The sequence below is a fragment of the Chelonoidis abingdonii genome, chromosome 6 (assembly GCF_003597395.2).
Source record: "Chelonoidis abingdonii isolate Lonesome George chromosome 6, CheloAbing_2.0, whole genome shotgun sequence".
Lineage (NCBI taxonomy): Eukaryota > Metazoa > Chordata > Testudines > Testudinidae > Chelonoidis > Chelonoidis abingdonii.
Genome location: NC_133774.1, coordinates 122,073,419 through 122,092,385, shown reverse-complemented (window position 1 = coordinate 122,092,385; position 18,967 = coordinate 122,073,419). Strand labels below are relative to the sequence as shown.

Here is an 18,967-nt window from a genome sequence, read left to right as displayed (position 1 = left end):
CAAGTACCACCCAACTGAGGTTGAGTCATTTCTGTCACAAAGCAGTCCCACAGCTCGGCAGTCTGGGATGGGGCAGGCGTGCCTATGCAAATATTTGAGATTTCGCATTCCAGACATTCTTTCCACACTTCCCATAATTCACCACCAGATGTCAGGGTACAGCTCATCCTGACTCTGCTTCGTTATCTACATTCTCATTTCAGCAAATAGCTGTGTTTATCATTCACTGATCAACTATGTGTCTAACAAAAATCAAATTAGTACTTCCTATATATTAATATCTGTGGCCTGCTCTATGGATGACAGAAGTTCTGTAATTTTACCTGATATTCTGGAAATTTGGTTTAGACAACTCCCACAAAATTCTATTCTCCCACAACCCTCATCAAAAGAGGAAAAAATTCACAGCTGAATTTGAGAGGGCTTACCAGGACATGATATGAAGCACCACCTCAGAATAAGAATTTAAATAAACATTTTTTTTAAAAAGACCAAGTATCCCTACAATGTATTTTTAAATAGGGAAATCTGCAATGTGCTATTTAGAGGAAAAAGGTTTTCAGATCAATGTAGATATATTTGAAAGCTGCAAAAAGCATATTGCACTGAACCTTTGCCAGTTTAAGACGGCGTTACAGTGATGTATCAATTCAGGATCAGTGAACAGAGAAGTAATTAATTAAAGAGGCCCATTTCTTTCAACTGTCTATTCAAGTCTCTTCTGAAAACCCACTTCTGCGATGATCCCTAAACAAAACTTGCTGACTCACAATGGCAAGTTTGAGGGATAATTGGAAATAAACAGTTTAGTAGGCTAAGTTAACAACACTGCCTTACCAAGATGTGGTCAGTCACCAACTGGATCACTTTGCTTATACTGTGCACCCCTTTCTCCTCTCCTCTTCAGCTTGTGAGCTTCTGTGAGCAGGGACTGTACCTCTTTTTTTATTTAGAATGTGCCTAGAACAGTGCAGTGCTACCAAGTCCAGTTAATAATCCCGTGAGCGCTTATTAATGTAGACTGTATTTCTGTACAGTCAAGCATGAATGAATTTTATTCTATGAATTGTGTTATTCAATTAACTTTGGCCTGAGGGGAAATATTGTTAGTTTGACTCCTTTACCAGACTTCATTATAGTGAACATGGTAAAGGGATTTTGGCAACCATCACTATTTCTCTATTAGTCACTATTTGAATAGATTTATATTATTGTAATTAAACCAGTTTAAACAGCAGCAAATCTGCAATTACAGTGCGTAACGCAAAAGAAATTCCCTCAATAGCCAAGAAGGTAAGAATCTACTTCACACATCCACAAGACAGAAGAAACAGGAGTTGTTCTTAGGTTTCAACATTGCTCTGCACCTTTCCCTAAAAGGAAGAGGCAGCTATTAACTGTTCAGCATGGTTTTGGCCACAGCAAATGACACAAGTAACACCACCCTCACAAGATATGCAATATTAACATAACTTCTCAGAATGAAAAATATCTATGTTCTCCCACATAAAATATGTATCCATAATCCCAGAGCCCTAACTGCCCCTCAATTCTACTGATTGGAAGAATTTTTTATTGGAGTAAACAGAGAGGGGTGAAAAACAAGAGCTGGCTACAGAGGTGTGCATTCTATTCCCCACTGAGCTTTTACAGGTGAATGTGAAAATGAATTCCTGAAGTTTTAATAAAAGTTGTCAAAAGTCTGAGCAGGCAGTCCCAGAAAACTGAAAGACAACTCCTTCATCTCACCTAAAGCAACATATAATGGAAAAGAACTCAGCTGTATGTTGTATACTGAAGAACACTAACACACAACTCTATGATCTCCAGAGTATTCACAACACACTAGCACGTCCACCTCTCTCACACACTCCTTTTTCTTTCTTTGTTAGCAGCACATCTCAAACACTGAGAGAAAATCATCTGAGGCAAAATACACTGTTTAAACTGGGTTCATATCATATGCCTAAAAATATAAATGGCTTTAGAGTGTCTTAAAGAAAAGAAGGAGGGGAAGGAGTCAACCTACACAGTGAAAGCTCATATAAACGTATTCAGTTAAAAAAAACACCTTTGGTAGTGGTCTCTGTCCATTTTCCAGAGGACAAATGTCCACATCACAAAAAAGCACCAACACCATAACTGGTTCTAAGGAACTGGCAACCTTTATCACGTCTCAGCAGAGGGGTCAAAGACTGACTGAAAAGGCACAGAAACCGAATGACTATCTCACTTCTACAGGAGTTTCCTCCATGTCATTAAGGCATACTGGCAAGGAATGGGAGGAAGTTTGCTGTACCCTCTATTCTAGTCTTGAGAGCTGTCAGAGGAGCTAACTTTACAGAGACAAATTAAAGGCAGATCCTAATCAAGATTGCATAATCTGAATTTTGCAGCAGAATTTGAAATCCAAACCAATATCCAGTTCCATATTTTGTGAAAAGGCCTCTCTTCCTCTCCTTATAGTGGGAAGAGCCCGTTATTTCTTAGAACATAGTCAATTGCCCCTTTTGATTTGGTATTAAATAATTGGGCATCTCTTTTCAGCTCATTTTATTTAAAAGATAATTTCTCTTGTAAATGGCATTTTCTCCAACAAAATCAGTCTCTACTAAGGGTTTGGCTACACTTGCAGGTGTGCAGCGCTGGGAGTTACAGCTGTCTTCATACAGCTGTGTAGGGAAAGTGCTGGAGTGTGGCCACACTGATAGCTACCAACGCTGCAGTGTGGCCACATTTGCAGCATTTGTAGCAGTGTTGGGAGTGGTGCATTATGGGCAGCTATCCCACAGAGCACCTCATCCCATTTTGGCACCATGGGTTGTGGGAAGGGGGGGAAGGGGGCGGAGGGTGCAGTTCATTCTGCTTCCTGTCCCAACGCCCCGTGATGCATCGCTTCACATCCCAGCAATCTCTGTTTTTCCGTCCACATTGGCACCATCTTGACTCTCTCACACGGTTTCTGTGCAGCGCGATTTCTGTGGGAAATGGAGCCCGAACTGCTGAGGAGTATGCTGACGAGTCTCACCAGCACATCACGTTTGGCAGTTGAGCTATTCCTTAAGATCCAAAGTGATGAGGAGTCCGACGATGATAGCGAGTCGCCTGACGCGTATGACACTAAATTGCTTCTGGCATTCACAGAAATGTGCTCAGCACTGTGGAACACCACTTTTGGGCTCGGGAAACAAGCACTGAGTGGTGGGATTCACATCGTCATGGAAGTCTGGGATGACGAGCAGTGGCTGCAGAACTTTTGGATGAGAAAAGCCACTTTCATGGGACTGTGTGCTGAGCTCGCCCCCACCCTGCGGCGCAAAGACACGACATTGAGAGCTGCCCTGCCAGGTGGAGAAGTGGGTGGCTATTGCAATCTGGAATCTGGCAACTCCAGACAGCTACCGATCGGTCGGAACCAGTTTGGAGTGGGAAAGTCGACCGTTGGAATCGTGTTGATGCAAGTTTGCAGGGCCATTAATCACATCCTGCTAAGAAGAACCGTGACTCTGGGGAACGTGCAGGACATTGTGGATGGCTTTGCACAAATGGGTTTCCCTAACTGTGGAGGGGCAATAGATGGGACATATATTCCTATTCTGGCACCACCCCACCTAGCATCCGAGTATGTTAATCGGAAGGGGTATTTCTCTATGGTTCTCCAGGTGCTTGTGGATCACTGTGGGCATTTCATTGACATTAACACAGGCTGGCCTGGAAAGATGCATGATGCACGCATCTTTCGGAACACTGGCCTGTTCAGGAAGCTGCAGGCAGGGACTTTTTTCCCAGACTGAAGATCACAGTAGGGGACGTTGAAATGCCCATTGTGATCCTTGGGGACCCCACTTACCGTTAATGCCTTGGCTCATGAAACCGTATACAGGGAAGCTTGACAGGAGCAAGGACGGTTCAACTACAGGCTGAGCCGGTGCTGAATGACTGTGGAGTGTGCTTTTGGCCGTTTAAAAGGGCACTGGCAATCTCTGTATGGGAAGCTAGACTTGGGGGAAAGCAGCATTCCCTGCAGTTATATCCGCGTGCTGTACCCTCCATAATATTTGTGAAGGGAAGGGTGAAACATTCAGTCAGGCATGGACCTCTGAGGTTCAACGCCTGGAGGCTAAGTTTGCACAGCCAGAGAGCAGGGCTACTAGAGAGGCCAGCACAGGGCTTCAAGGATTAGGGATGCCTTGAGGGAGGAATTTGAGGCTGAAAACCAACAGTAATGTTTGGTGCCTTGCACGGGTAGTGAAGTGCAGTGGTTACAATGTTAGAGGAATCTGTTTTTCCTAAGCTGATTTGCAGTGCCTGTTTCTTTCCTGGGCTAAGGTATCTTTTTTCTGCAATAATAAAGACTGTTTTCAAAGCCAAGAATTCATTTATTGAAAAGAAAAAACTTTATTGACAGACACACAACATTTTGGGAACCTAAAGGGCAGGGGGGTGTGGGGGGGAACTGTACAGTCACAGGTTTGAATATGTCCTGTCTGGAGTGCTGTGCAATGACTGCTGCACTTCAGGATGCCTACACTGGCATGGTGAATGGGGGTTGAGTGCAGAGGGTAAGGGTCGTAGTTCTCAGGGCTGGTTGGTGCAGGTGTTGGAGGCAGCTGGTGGTGGTAAGAACCTGGACGCTGGGGAAGGGGATTTTGAGCTGACATTGGGGCAGAAGGGAAAGAGCTTTGGGATGGGGCTGGGCGGGGGTGTCCGGCGCGGTAGTGCTCTGCCTGCATGGCTACGAGCGCCTGGATAGAGTCCGCTTGTCGCGCCAGAATGCTTATCAGCTGCTTTGTGCTTTTCTTCCTGGCCGCTGCATTTTTCTGGAGGATCCTGCTTTCCCTTTCCCTCCAGTCCTGCACTTTTTGATTCTCTGTGACAGAGTGATCCATAACTGTTTGCAACATGTCTTCTTTGCTTTTTCGCGACTTCTTCTGGAGGTTTTGGAGTCTTTGATCTGTTGATATCATGGGCAGCCGAGATCTCAAAGTTGCTTGTGGAAAGGCAAAAAAGGCAACACTTAACAGAGGCAGCATTGTTTATATCAGACAGTTATTCCTACACAGTGAAGGAGTTCGCAGTCTTCACAATAGCATAATTTTCCCATACCAAAGAGAGCGCACATAACCCACAGGAGCCCTGAAATGGTGAGTAAGGGGGGACTGATTGCTTCAGGGCTGTACTCTCCTTGGGGTTTCTGTGCATTGGGGAAAGCAAACAGCTGCAGGGGGCACCTACACTGAACACTCTCCCAACATTTTCCACAGGAGTTGATCCTGGAAGATATCTCGCTGCTGCGGGTCACCTGGGAAGAGCGGGAGAGTCTTCTACAGCAATGTGGATTCCACCCTGGCCCATATGCAGCTTGCCTGTCTCTTGCAATGGTGCCCCTACCCCTCGCGGCACGGTGGTGCGGACGCATTAGCCTGACAGAGACAAGGACCACAGTGGCTCTCCCAATAAACTTCTGCAAGCGCGTTGCCCACGCTCTGGCTGAAACTTCTGAAGAGATTACCGAGGCCAATTACCACGACATGATAGATCACATCAACGCGCTATTCCACATCTAGGCATGCATGCATGCATGCAGCCCTAACCCTCTCTCCTCTCCTGAAAAATTTCCATCCTGAAAATAAAAGCCGCTTACCGGGAACCTGCTCCTCTCTTTGTCCTCCACCAAGTACTGGCTGCTGCAATTGGCTACCTTCCTCCTGGCTTGAGAAGAGCTCCTGGCTGCATGCCTCCAGGGACTCCAAGGTGTCTCCCCCCACCCCTGTACCCTCACTGTCAGTTTCCTCCTCCCCTCCCTCCTCCTCCTCCTCATCCTCTCCCCCCCTGCTCTGAAGTGTCCATCGTGGTCCTCGGATTGGCAGTGGAGTCACACCCAAGTATCACGCCCAGCTCTTTGTAAAAACGGCAGGTCGTGGGGGCAGCGCTGGAGCGGCGGTTTCCCTCGTGGACTTTGCAACAGGCACTCCGCAGCTCCTTCACTTTAACCCTGCACTGCAGCGCGTCCCAGTCATGGCCCCTTTCTAGCATGGCTCTTGATAACTGCCCATAGGTATCGTAATTCCTACGGCTGGAGCGCAGCTGGGACTGCATAGCTTCCTTCCCCCAAACACTGATGAGGTCCAGCAACTTGCCATTGCTCCATGCTGGGGCTCGTTTGCCGCGTGGAGGCATGGTCACCTGGAAAGATTCACTGATTGCACTCCACACTTGGCTGAGCAAACAGAAAGGGGATTTTTAAAATTCCCGGGGCATTGAAAGGGCGGATCACCTGAGGCCAGGGCAGTAGAGTTTGAACTGATGAGCAGAGTGGCTGAACAGGCTTTCTGGGATACCTCTGGAGGCCAATAACAGCGCTTTTGGTGCCACACTGGTGGAGCAGCGCTGCATCACCAGCGCTGCAGTCGTTATTCCCCAGGCCGAGGTGGAGTACAGCCAGCGCTGTAGCCAGGGAGATACAGCGCTGTATGTGCCTTGCAAGTGTGGACGGTGAATGAGTTGCAGCGCTGTAAAGCCACCACCAGCGCTGCAACTCTCCAGTGTAGCCAAGCCCTCAGATAGAGTTTTGCTTACATAACTCCTGAGTGGGCACTAGTGAAAGCGGAGAATTTCTGAGAACCAAAACAGATTGCATCTCAGGTCTCCTACTGGTTTTCCCAATCTGAATTCCATTGTGCTTATTTATTAAAAGACAGGCTTTGAGCTCAGATCAGAAAGAAACAATGGGATGGAATGAAAGGGAGGTAAGGGACATCCCCCTTCAAGAGTGACTTCAGTTTTACTTGGTTTACTTACTAAAGCACTAGACATTTGCCCTCAAAAGTTTCCTTGAAGTCTAAACTGAGGGCCTTCCTTCAATAAAAGTTCTGTGTGTTCAAACTCTAGCCAATTAAGGTAAAAGGTCAAAAGCATGTTATTAAAAAAGGAAAATCAGATCAGCTCCTTCCGTTCCACCAACCCTGCTGCCCCCATACCATTCACTCTGAGGGCTCAGAGACAATTATTAAAAAGGGCTCTGGTGAAGCGTCCAACTTCCTGCGGATATAAAGAATTTTCAACCTTTCACTTTCACAAGCATTGTACAGATATTCACCTTCTTAATATAAAAGACACGAGAGTACTTGACAAAGCAGATTACCCAGGGTATAACTGCTCTGTGAAGAGACCATCTTCTGTGCCAACCAATTTACCATTTCTGCACAAATTAACCCCTATATTTAATTTTGTACCATTCACTTTCTTCCCCCTTCTGCATTCCATCACTTGTTCTTTCTTGCTACAAAAGCAGCTCTCACTAGTTATTTTTTAAACAAAATTTACCCTCACATGCCGTAATATTCTTCCACAACATGACAATCAATAGATGATCTCAGACTGAGGGCTGATTTACATCAGTTGCATTCACAGCTCAGCTTTTGCTCAAAAATGACAACAGACAAACCTCTTGAATAGGACCTTTATGGATAACCAAGGAAAGAACATTGTCCTGGCAATACTGTGAATACTATAAAACTGCATCTTTTTTCTGACTGAATACATTCAGCAACAAGTTTACTACAAACTGCAGAGACTTGTATTTTGTGCAGCCTCCACATACAATTCAAATAGTTTCACAGACTCTGCAAGGATACTGCTTTGTCTGAAGACAGGCACAATTGACTGTTCCTTCTTTATTGCTGTTGTTCAATTGGTTCTTTAAATAATCATCTGCCATTTACCTGCTAACTTCAACAAAGCACCATAGTACAAACCAGGGGGCCACTGCTAGGAATAGGCTCATTAAAGCCAGTGGGACAACTCATATAAATAAGGGTGTGCAGGACTAGGAATCAGGTTCTCAGAACAATCTCATGTAAGGAGAGCACTCTGAAGAAACAGGGAAGAGGTCATTGTATTATGAGAAGAAAACACTATGAAATATCATCTGAACTATAATTCAAGTATTTTAATGAACTCCAACAGCCCTCAACATTTTACTCTCTCTTATACAGAACGCTTTTCTATGTGTCTAATCATTCCGTTCATTAGAGTTACCAATTTTGGTTGGATGTATTCCTGGAGATTTCCTCACGTGACATAATCTTTAAGTAAATATTAAACTTTAGTTCCTGGAGGGTTGGCAACCCTACTGTTCACCTGTCTTTGGACCCCTCTATTTCATTTGTATCTTTTTAGATAGAGTGACCACAACTGAATACAGTATTACTTCAGATGTGGGCATTCAGCTGATTTATACAATGGCATTGTATTTTGAGCATGCCTTTCTAATCCCTCCTTTATATAACTTAATGTTTGTTTTGACTGCTTCTGTACATGAAGAGGCTTTCAAAGAGCTGTGCATGATGACACCTAGGCCTTTTTCCAGAATGGTTTATTTAAAACAATGTTGATTATGAGTAGCTCAAAGTAATCCTTTCCATCACGTGCACTACTTCGCATTTGTCAACAGTGAATTAATTATATATGCTGTTGCACTCTCCAGCACCTTTATGTCACGTCTCTCTGGAGCTTCCCATGGTCAAATGAGGAGCATGATCCTACACCCGTTAAGTGTAAAGATACTTTTGCCAGTGTCCTGAATTGCAGAAGAAGGCAACACTAGGGATTGGATTTTCATGAGCGTTCAGCACTGGTTTTATACTGCTCCTACTGATGTCAATGCTAGAACTCCCACTGACTTCAATGGGAGTGGAATTAGGCTAACACAGATCACTTTTCAATACCATCCTAGATTTCTGAATTAGATATTTACTGTTTATTAGGACTCTTTGAATGCTTGAAACCAATGTAATTCTTCCTGCAACATGTAAGCATAGAATGGTTTGTTATTGCTGATTATTCATAAATAAGGTTGGCTCTGCTTTAAAAAAATATTTCACAGAAGCATTTGGGTAAGGGATTTACCCTCCCCCAAGAAAAGAATTAGATAGCAACTAGTATTAAGAAAACAAATCAGAACAGATTTCCACTGTACAAGCCTTGACAGTGTTCCTTTAAGGTACATGGAAAGTACAAAGATCACCTTAGAAAAAGGCTACAAATGTTAGTGCTAGCATGAAATTATCTTAAAAGTCTCTTCCGAATCATATAAACATCCCATCATGCATGCAGTAAGATAAACAACAGCATATCTGATTAAAGAAAAGAATTTTCTTGACTGTGCTGTCTGTGTACAAAACAATTACTTCCCTTCCCTTAGGGTATTCAACCAGATTGTTATCTCTAAGAAGCCTATTTCCTCAGTAACAGAAATTCAGACCTGAACAGCACATTTTACCAAGCTTTATGTAGCTTGAAGATACATTTTGAAAGGACAAACCCAGAGTACTTGATTTGATAAATGACATGAACTCAGAAGACAGTTTAGAAAAATGCACTTCATTGCAGTGCCAGACTGAAGACTGAAATCCACTAACCGCCAAACAGGTACAAAATAGGCAACAGCGGTCTCCCCACACTGTCCCAGTGTGCCTGAGCCCTGGCCTTTGGAAATAAAAGTGTCCAAAATAGTCCAGTCTCTTTGCCTATTCAGATCTGGATTCTTCAGTTAAAAGAGCCAACATTCAGCTGTCCACAATGACGACCAGGTTCCTATCCCAAGCTGAGTTTCCAGAGTTCACATTTTTCCTCCATTATGCATCTATCAACACTGACCTTTCTATACCATTATGTCAGCCATTCATCTAGCTTGGTTAAATTCCTCCTAAATTCTTCACAGCCTTCTCTGGACTTTACTAGTCTAAATAACGGTCATCTCAAATTGTGCCACCTCACTGCTCAACCCTTTTTCCAGATCATTAATATATTAAAAATATGGGACCTATCACAGAACCTTGAGGCACCTGGCTGTTACCCTTTTGCTATGATGAGAATTGGCCATTTATCCCTATTCTTTTTTCCTGTGCTTTAGCCAGTTTTTGATTGTTTACACAAAGTGAATGCAAATTTCGGAGAAGCTTGTTCAGTGACACTGAAGAGTTTGATTCTGAGCTTCTTAAAAACGTATTGATGTGCTGTAATTTACAGAGTTTCTGGATACATATGAAGAGTGTCCAGGTTACAGTATGTTTGGCAATGGGATCTAAAAAGAGGCTAGATCTTGTTGGTAACTGTAGTATTATGGTAGTCCTTAGGAGCCCCCGTTTCGGACCAAGGACCCTATTGTGCTCAGGGCTGTACAATTACTGTTCAGACAAACCTTGCATTCAGATAAAGAAAAATGTCAGATGTCTTAACTTCACATGACGGATGGCCCTTTCTTCATTTGGGGAGTTTAGTTTATCCATCATATGTAAAGTTCAGGATTGGAAGAATGAGATCAAAATTCCCTTGCTGATTTAGCAGTGGAGAACAGGAGACTTTCTTTGAATGGCCAGAATATCTTCAGCTTTCATTTAAAAAAATTACTATTACACTGGTATAGATGTATAAAGTGGTCTTCAAAGTCTGCACACTGCTCTAGTATATTTGCTAATGCTTGGAGCTCTTCCCAAGCAGCTTCAGAAATGCTGGATCTGTATGCTGCCACAGAAAACACAATGCTGCACCAGTTCATGTTTGGAGGCTAAAAAAAGTGTGTTTGCGGTGTTGTAGTCATGTTGGTCCCAAGATGTTAGAGAAACCAGATGGATGAGGTAGTAAAACTTCTGTTGTTGAAAGAGAGAAACTTTTGAGCAACACCAGAAGTTGATTCAACAAAAGATACTACCCTACCCACCTTGTCTCTCTAACAAACATTTGATCAGTTTCAATGTTGCTGTTGAGGATTCTGAGGGATGCTGTGAAACAGATAGCAGGCACCTTAGTTGCATTCTGCTGCTTAGAAAATCTTTGAGCTGAGCTTGTGTAAATATCAGTTTGGAAGTTTACTTGCCTTTGAAAGCTCATGGCGATCGGGGGAGGTCCCGGATGACTGAGAAAAGGCTAACACAATGCCCATCTTTAAAAATGGGAAGGAGGAGAATCCGGAGAAGCCAGCCTCACCTCAGTCCCTGGAAAAATCATGGAGCAGGTCCTCAAGGAATCAATTCTGAAGCACTTAGAGGAGAGGAAAGTGATCAGGAACAGTCAGCATGGATTCACCAAGGGCAAGTCACGCCTGACTAACCTAATTGTCTTCTATGATGAGATGACTGGGTCTATGGAGGAGGGGAAAGCAGTGGATGTGTTATTCCTTGACTTTAGCAAAGCTTTTGATACAGTTTTGGGCTCCACACTACGAGAAGGATGCGGAAAAATTAGAAAGAGTCCAGCGGAGGCCAACAAAAATGATTGGGGGGCTGGAGCACATGACTTATGAGGAGAGGCTGAGGGAACTGGGATTGTTTAGTCTGCAGAAGAGAAGAAAGAGGAGGGATTTGATAGCTGCTTTCAGCTACCTGAAAGAGTTCCAAAGAGGATGGATCTAGACTGTTCTCAGTGGTACCAGATGACAGAACAAGGCGTAATGGTCTCAAGTTGCAGTGGAGGAGGTTAAGTTTGGATATTAGGAAAACTTTTTCACTAGGAGGGTGGTGAAGCACTAGAATGGGTTATGTAGGGAGGTGGTGGAATCTTCTTAGAGGTTTTTAAGGTCAGGCTTGACAAAGCCCTGGCTGGGATGATTTAGTTGGGAATTGGTCCTACATTGAGAAGGGGGTCGGACTGAGGTCCCTTCCAACTCTGATATTCTGTGATTCTATGATTATCTGAGCATTCTCTTTTCTCTTGTGAACAGTCCATAAACTGGATATAATTTTTTTCTTAAAATTAGTTTGTTCATTGTGTTACATTTGTGAGCTTCTTGGTGCACAGGCTGCCTCTTCCTGTTTGGAGTGCTTAGCACTACCAACCATGAGCCTTGGATTCAGTCCTCTGGATACTATTGCAATAGAAATACTTGTAAATGGTGAATAGTCTTTCAGAGCCCTATTTTGAGCTTACTGGTTTTTGCAAACTGTTCATAGAAGTATCTCAAATTGCTGTTTGGTCATTTTAATGACAGTCTGGTTTTTGTCCCATGCCTGGGTGATCCAGCCACTGCAAATAGCAGGGCCATTGAATCCCCCCTGGGAGGTACAGTTTAGGGGAAGAGATATTGTAGAAATGAAGAGGCTTGTGATTTCTTTAGGACAATTAAGTATTTTACCTGTTCTATTTTGTATAAGATAGATTATATTTGGTTATGTACATCCACTCCAAATTTAAAAGTAGCTGGGCTCCTTCTTAAGTGAAGGCATGAGAGAAGCAGTATAAACCAGACCTATCAGTTGCCTATCTAGGAAACTTTACAACCAATTTTCTTTTATCACATGCACAAACAGTAATTGTGTATATGTTATTTATATCTCTAACAGTAAATAAATGGTTTTAAAATAAAGTGTTGGAATGAGGACTTCTGCTATGAATATACCTATTTGTACACGTATTTGCATGCCTCAAAATCTCTCCCCAAATTTTCATGTGAACAAAAATTGGTCAACGAGATGTTCACAAGAAAAACAAGCAAAGAAGGGTCTGAACGTGATTAGCAGAATTGAGAGTCAGTTTTAGTAAAGGTGCTGGTGAATAGCTCTGAAGAAGCAGTCAGTGAAGGGGAATGGATGGACAGAAAGTTCCTGCTTCCCTTCCAGCAATTAAAAGGAAGGAGGTGAGTTGCGGGACTTGAATTCAATCAGACCCATACTAGTAGACTGATTTGGAAACCTGCATCCCAAACTTTTGGTGGTAGGGTAGTTTGCAGGTATAGATAATTGTGCACTTGTGAGGGAGTAGGAGAGGGCTTAACTTAGTTACAGGGCTAGTCTTTTCCCCCTTGGTAGAACATGTTACTCGGTTGGTTGTAAACATCACCAGAATCAAGTTGTTTGGGAACTACAGCCAAGTGGGATGCAACACTAACTTTGTTTAGGGCATTTCATGCAACAAGTATTGGGCGACTATGGCTATTGTCCAATAAGCCTGAATGCAATGGCATGCGTGTATGTTCCTTTCTGAATACTTCAAAGCAAACAAACAAAAAGCTTTTGTTTCAGGAATAAGAGGTATTTATTAATTTAGACCCCAGTCTCCTGTGCAGCACCCTATTAAAGTCATAGAGGGATGAGAGTGGGTGCAATGGTTCCAAAACCAACTGCCTGAGGCGAGTTTAATTTTCCTTTTGTTCTCTGGATCCCTAGGACTCCTTTGCACTGACTGTATCTTCAAAATGAAAAAAATGTGTTTTACTGGTTTCCCTATGGCGCTTTACATTTACGCTTTGGTTGAGAACTATCATGACATCATTCTGAAGTGTGTGCATGTGTATCTTTCTATCCATGCAAATGTTCACTAAATCCCATGGGGAGAGCTTGAGGTAACTGTTATTTCAAATATTTTGAGAGAGTTAAAAACAGTTCAGTAGTTGCCCCTGAATCTCCCTGCTGATTTTTTTAAAAAATCATTTTACACTTTCTTTCCCTTTAAAATGTTTTCCCCTCCTCTCTTGCTGTGTGAAGGACCCATGCAAACAAGAGAGAACTTATTGACTATACTAGGCAACAGCCAAATCAGCTACATGGGTGGTGCTGTCAACTAGAGAGTTCTAGTGCTACAAGTAGTGTTGATTTTAAAAGATGACTGGGTCCCTCCAATTTTCTGTCAGACTTATCGTTTTTGAATTCCAGGGACAGCATCTTCTAAACTTTCTGATCAGAATGCTTGCCACTTCTGTCCAGTCTGTGGATTACTAGGGAATTTTAAAGTTGGTTTATCGGAGAACTAAGATTGCTCAGTTGGGTGTATACTTAAAAAAAAAAAAACACACGAAAAACCTTATCTTTTTGTTGTTGTTGCATCCTAAATAATGGCACAATTGCACAAAGTCTTCAGCATGTGGTAACTTAGTTCTCAATTCATTAAGTGATGTTTGGAAACAAAATTAAAGAAATACATGTAACCTTTCCAGAACAAGCTTTGGAACTGATCCACATTTAAAAATCCTGAATGTACTGAATGACCAGCATGACCTTCCTGAGAATAAAAATGAAAACCTGCCTCCTGTTTCAGCTTTCTAGTAAATGTTCTTGGCAATTGCAGCTTCTTTAACACTTCTGAGAGAGCCCACACCTAATCCACTATATATAAACCTCAAAAATGAAGAATAGGACACAACTGGCTGAGTTGTGGCACTGAAGAAATTGAAGAGAGCAAAGTGTGTGGAGGAGGGGTGGGCTGGGAGGAGGGGTGGGAAACAATCCCCTTTAGTCTGCTTTTGATCTTTAAAAAGAAGAAACTAATGTCAGCAACTAACATCAGTCTTGATTTTCAGTCTGGTACTATACCAAGGACTTATTAGAGCCCATCGGCAGCATGTGAGATGAACAGAAAGTAATGAAAATTTTAATTTGTCAGCCTTGGGATTTTGGTTGTTCTGGGCCACTTGGTTTGCTGGCCTTCTATTGTGCCAAAGATCAAAAGTATGATCTTCTTTCTCTGTCGCTTCTGTTCATCAGATAAGTTTGTTTGCAGCCTTGGGTGGAGGGAGGGACATGAGAATAGAGAATTTAAACCAGGCTATTAAGATAATTCTTCTTTATTGTCAATTGTTGCCAAAAACTTTAGCCAGCCTAACTACACAAAATACAGTAGTGTAGAGTTCATTAAATAAGCAATTAACCGGACCAATGAAAATGTTAAAGTAATATTACACCAGAAATTATTTTTGTATTTCCAGTTTGTTTTGACAGGCTGATGTGTCTGCAGTAGTGTCAGCCTGAAACCCATTAAACAAAGGTCTTGACAGTCTTCAATGTACAGCTATAGCAGATGTCTATTTAAGATAACACTAATTAAACTCCCATTTGCACACCATGGTCAGGATCCATGCAAATCTATATTCAGATGTTAAATTTGTAATTTGGGATGTGGCTAGTTTTAATTCTGGACTTCCTTGACTTCAGCAATTCCAGATTATTGTATTTTGTGGTAGTTTATTCTGCCCGCAGATTGAGCAGCTGTTTTGTGGATGTGGAAGGAGAAAGGTGTATTTGCTTTAGCTCTCTGTCCCTCCCCCCCGATTGTTTAGAGATTTGTGATATTCTGTTATCATGCAGATGTAGATATCTAATGAAAAGGATATAATCTGAATGTTTACATGCAAATTGGCTTCAAAAGAATGTCAGTGAATTGTTCAATTAAGAAAGAGAGCCTCTAACCTATGAAAGAAGCATGATTTTTTTTCACCTCCTATTTTTCTTTGAAAGGTTAGATTAAGAGTTTGCAAACTTCATATACACTATTATACATGCCAGGTTTTGCTGCTTTTCATGCTGAGAAATGTTGGGTAAGGGAAAGAACTTCCTGATCTCTTCCCACTTTCCTTGTGTGAACATTTTACACCTTGGAGTAGGGGATTTGTTTGCCTTCTGTTGTCTTAACACTGCATAGAAATAAATATTGCTAATGGTAATAATTCTCTAGTGCACTTAGACCCAAAAACTGTAGCTAAAAGTTTGACATTTTTTCCAGTGAATTCTACAAGTTGACAAGGCTGTGAACAGTATTATTTCATTTATTCTAAACGTACTACTCTTTAAGTTGCATTGCATGACTTCTTGTTTTCAGATTATGGGTCAGGGTAAAAAGTAGTAACTAATCAATTTTTCCATGGCCATAGTCTTGCAAACACTTAAGCATCTTAGTTACTTTAGTCTCACAAGTATTCACACTGAAGTCAATCAGGGGGATTGGTGGGGTGTTACCTGCATGAGCAAAGTTGCACACTTGTTTGAGGCTATGGCTACACTGGCAACTGGACGACAAAACTTTTGTCTTTCACTCTCCTGAAAGACAAAAGTTTTCTGGAGGACCAGTGCGAGTGTGAACAGCGCTCTCCCGCTGACAAACAGCAGTTACACCGTGCACCTTTTAGCAGCATGACTGTGTTGCTAAAAGCTGTGTAGTGTAGACATAGCCTAAGGGCTGGTCTACACTGCGGGGGAGGCAGGAATTGATCTAAGATACGCAACTGAAGACTTTGTGCAATTGTTCCATTATTTAGGATGCAAGTATCTTAGTTCGACTTACCTGGCCATCCTCACGGCAACAAGTTGACCGCCACGGGTCCTCCATCAACTCCGCTTACTACTCCCGCTGAGGTGGAGTACGGGCATCGATTCGGGGATTAATTTATTGTGTCTAGATGAGACACGGTAAATCAATCCCCAATAGATTGATTACTACCTGCCGATCCAGCGGGTAGTATAGATGTACCCTAAGAGCTTGCAAGACTGGGGGTTTAATTTATGCTGCAGACCTATCTTCAATGAGCTATCCATGGTGACTATGATGAAAATTTCCATCCCCTCCCCACCCACTCCATGTTCCTTCAAATCCAGAGTCCATCAGTAGATATCAGCAGTTGTGATATGTCTTTAACAGTTTATTTTGGAAGTATAAGCAGCTTTCTAAAAGTGCCAGAAACTGTTGCAGATTCTGGAAGCAGCACAACTCGATGCTGCACTTTTCTGTCTTTACTGGCTTTTTTTACAAAACTACAAGTTTTTATTTTAAGTTACCAGGCAACCACGGACAAAAATGACTCCCTTCAATCAGACTGTAGGAAAGATACTTGGCATTTCATTACAGAAAACTATCCATGCATTTTGTAAAAAAATCTTAATTGGAGTTTTAGCTACACTGGCAAAGCTGTACAATCTGGTGTCCGTCAAAACCTGCAAACAAACCTTTAAGTTATCCAAAAGATCAATGTACATATTAGTTATACTACATCTTTCAGGGAATAGTCCGTGAAGCCAAATTACAATCTCACGGGTTGAACAGTTTGTGTTGCCTTCTTCCAGTATGGTTTGTGTCATTGGTTTTTTTTCTTTTTTTAATCCCCTCTTGTTTTCCTAGTGATTCTTTTTTTTTTCACGTTTACATCTGACTAGCAGTACAACAAACAAAAATGTTCATCTGATCTGACTGAATCAGTGGTATTTGCACGTCCAAGTTAAGTTTTATTTTGTTTTGTTTAAATGACCGTGGATTAATTGACAATGAAAAAGACTAGTTTGAAGGACAAGGTTCATCTTCCGTTGAGTGTCAATGAAATATGGGCGGGGGAGGAGATACATTAGAAATCTAGTCCACGTTAATTATAGTTGAAAGTTGTGCTGAACTGGTAACTTGAGTGATAGCTTTTTGGAACAGCTACTCACACAAGAGCAGAGGCAATTCTCAAATCAGTCGTATGTTATTTTGATTCTGATGCTATTCTGACCTGTTGCTTATCCCCATAACCAGTCATGCGAAATCTTTTATACTCTAGTAATTAACATGAAGTGTAGAACTATCAGGTAAACACTGCAAAATGCTATTAAGTTTAAAGTAATAAACATGACCCCAGACAATGTAACCAAATTGTCCATTTACATCCTGCATTACAGCTTCCTTACCACATCAAAGCAACACTCCTTCCATTTAACACAGCTCATCTCACAACTACTTACACATTGTAAAAACCACACCTAATCTCTCTAATGAATCACTCAACTCCTACCTGTCCCAATGCCTGTGTTGTATCAGAACCACAAATTACCCAAGAAAACCCCAGCTCACATAATTTACCTCTCTGTTCTACTATCCAGACTGTGAAAAGAGGAGTCCCACTCGTCTAGGAAGAAACAAATAAAAATATCATGTTGACCGCTCCTGACCTGAATAATGGACGCTGATATAATTGGTAAAATAGAATCACAATTTTAAAAAGTTATGTCCCAAGAAAACTTAGCTAATGCAAACTGAAATATGTTTTGCTTTTCATTATCACAAAGTGTATTCATGAGACAATTTGTTGATGTGCCGGCACTGCTGGATGAATGTAGCAGTAAAAGTTATATATACGGAGATTCAACTGCCAAGATCAATCCCTCAGCCCTTCTAGAATTCCCAGCTATGTAGCTAGACCTGAAATTTGCAGGCCTTTGCATTCTTCTGCACCACTGATTTAAATCATTAATATTTGTAGTCTAATACAATACTCCTTCTGGAGGGAAAGGAAAAAATGGATATACTTCAAACAATGTAACAACAGTATCACCACTAAACCTCAGCTCAAAGTCAAACTTCAGCAAGGCAATTCAAGATTACTTTGCCAGCACCACATGATATATCAACTGAAATTCATGTGGAACCTTTACTGATACCTAGGGTCCTACCAAATTCACAGTCCTAGGATTTTAAAAATAGCAAATTACATGATTTCAGCTATTTAAATCTGAGATTTCATGGTGTTGCAATTGTAGGAGTTCTGACCCAAAAAGGTTTTGTGGGGATGGGGGGGGGGGGAAGGGTTGTGATACTGTACCCTTAGTTCTTCACTGCTGCAGATGGCAATGTGCTTTCAGAGTTGGGCAGCTGGAGAGCAGCAGCTGCTGGCTGGGATCCCATCTCTGGAGGACGAGTCGCCGCCAGCAGCAGCACAGAAGTAAGGGCGGCATGGTATGGCATTGCCACCCTTTGTTCTGCACTGCTGCTGGTAGAGCACTGCCTTCAGAGCTGGGCACCCTGCCAACAGCCGCCATTCTCCGACCACCCAGCTCTGAAGGCAGTGCAGAAGTAAGGGTCGCAGTATCATAATACCCCCTAAAATAATCTTGCAACCCCCCTGCAACTCCCCAATTTGAGAACCTCCGGTCTGCCTGTGAAATCGGTGTAGGATAGGATAAAAGTACACAAAAGACAAGATTTCACAGTCTGTGATACGTTTTTCATTGCTGTAAATTTGGTAGGGCCCTACAGATACCCCATGATAACAGACAGGACACCGTCAAACAAAGAAGCAAGACATGTTATGCCCATATCTTTCTGCAACAGGACGATGAGCATACTGGTACCCTCTCATCCCACGTGCACACCCCCAAATAAAAGGAGTAGTCAAAGTGAGCTATGCAGTATCAACCAGGGACTTCAGGTACAGGTTACTTATTTCTACCATTGA

General features: G+C 42.2%; 1 protein-coding gene across 5 annotated transcripts in view; it reads right to left on the bottom strand.

The window, feature by feature from the left end:
• LPAR1 (lysophosphatidic acid receptor 1) overlaps positions 1 to 18,967 on the bottom strand; it is a 122,994-nt gene that overhangs the window by 89,695 nt on the left and 14,332 nt on the right. Inside the window, exon 1 of one of the 5 annotated variants that reach the window (XM_032764942.2) lies at positions 2,072 to 2,201. The exons of the other annotated variants lie outside the window; for them this stretch is intronic. The gene's annotated coding sequence lies outside the window, so the exon portion shown is untranslated. Of the gene's footprint in view, positions 1 to 2,071; positions 2,202 to 18,967 lie in introns of those variants that run through there. 5 annotated transcript variants of the gene reach the window in all.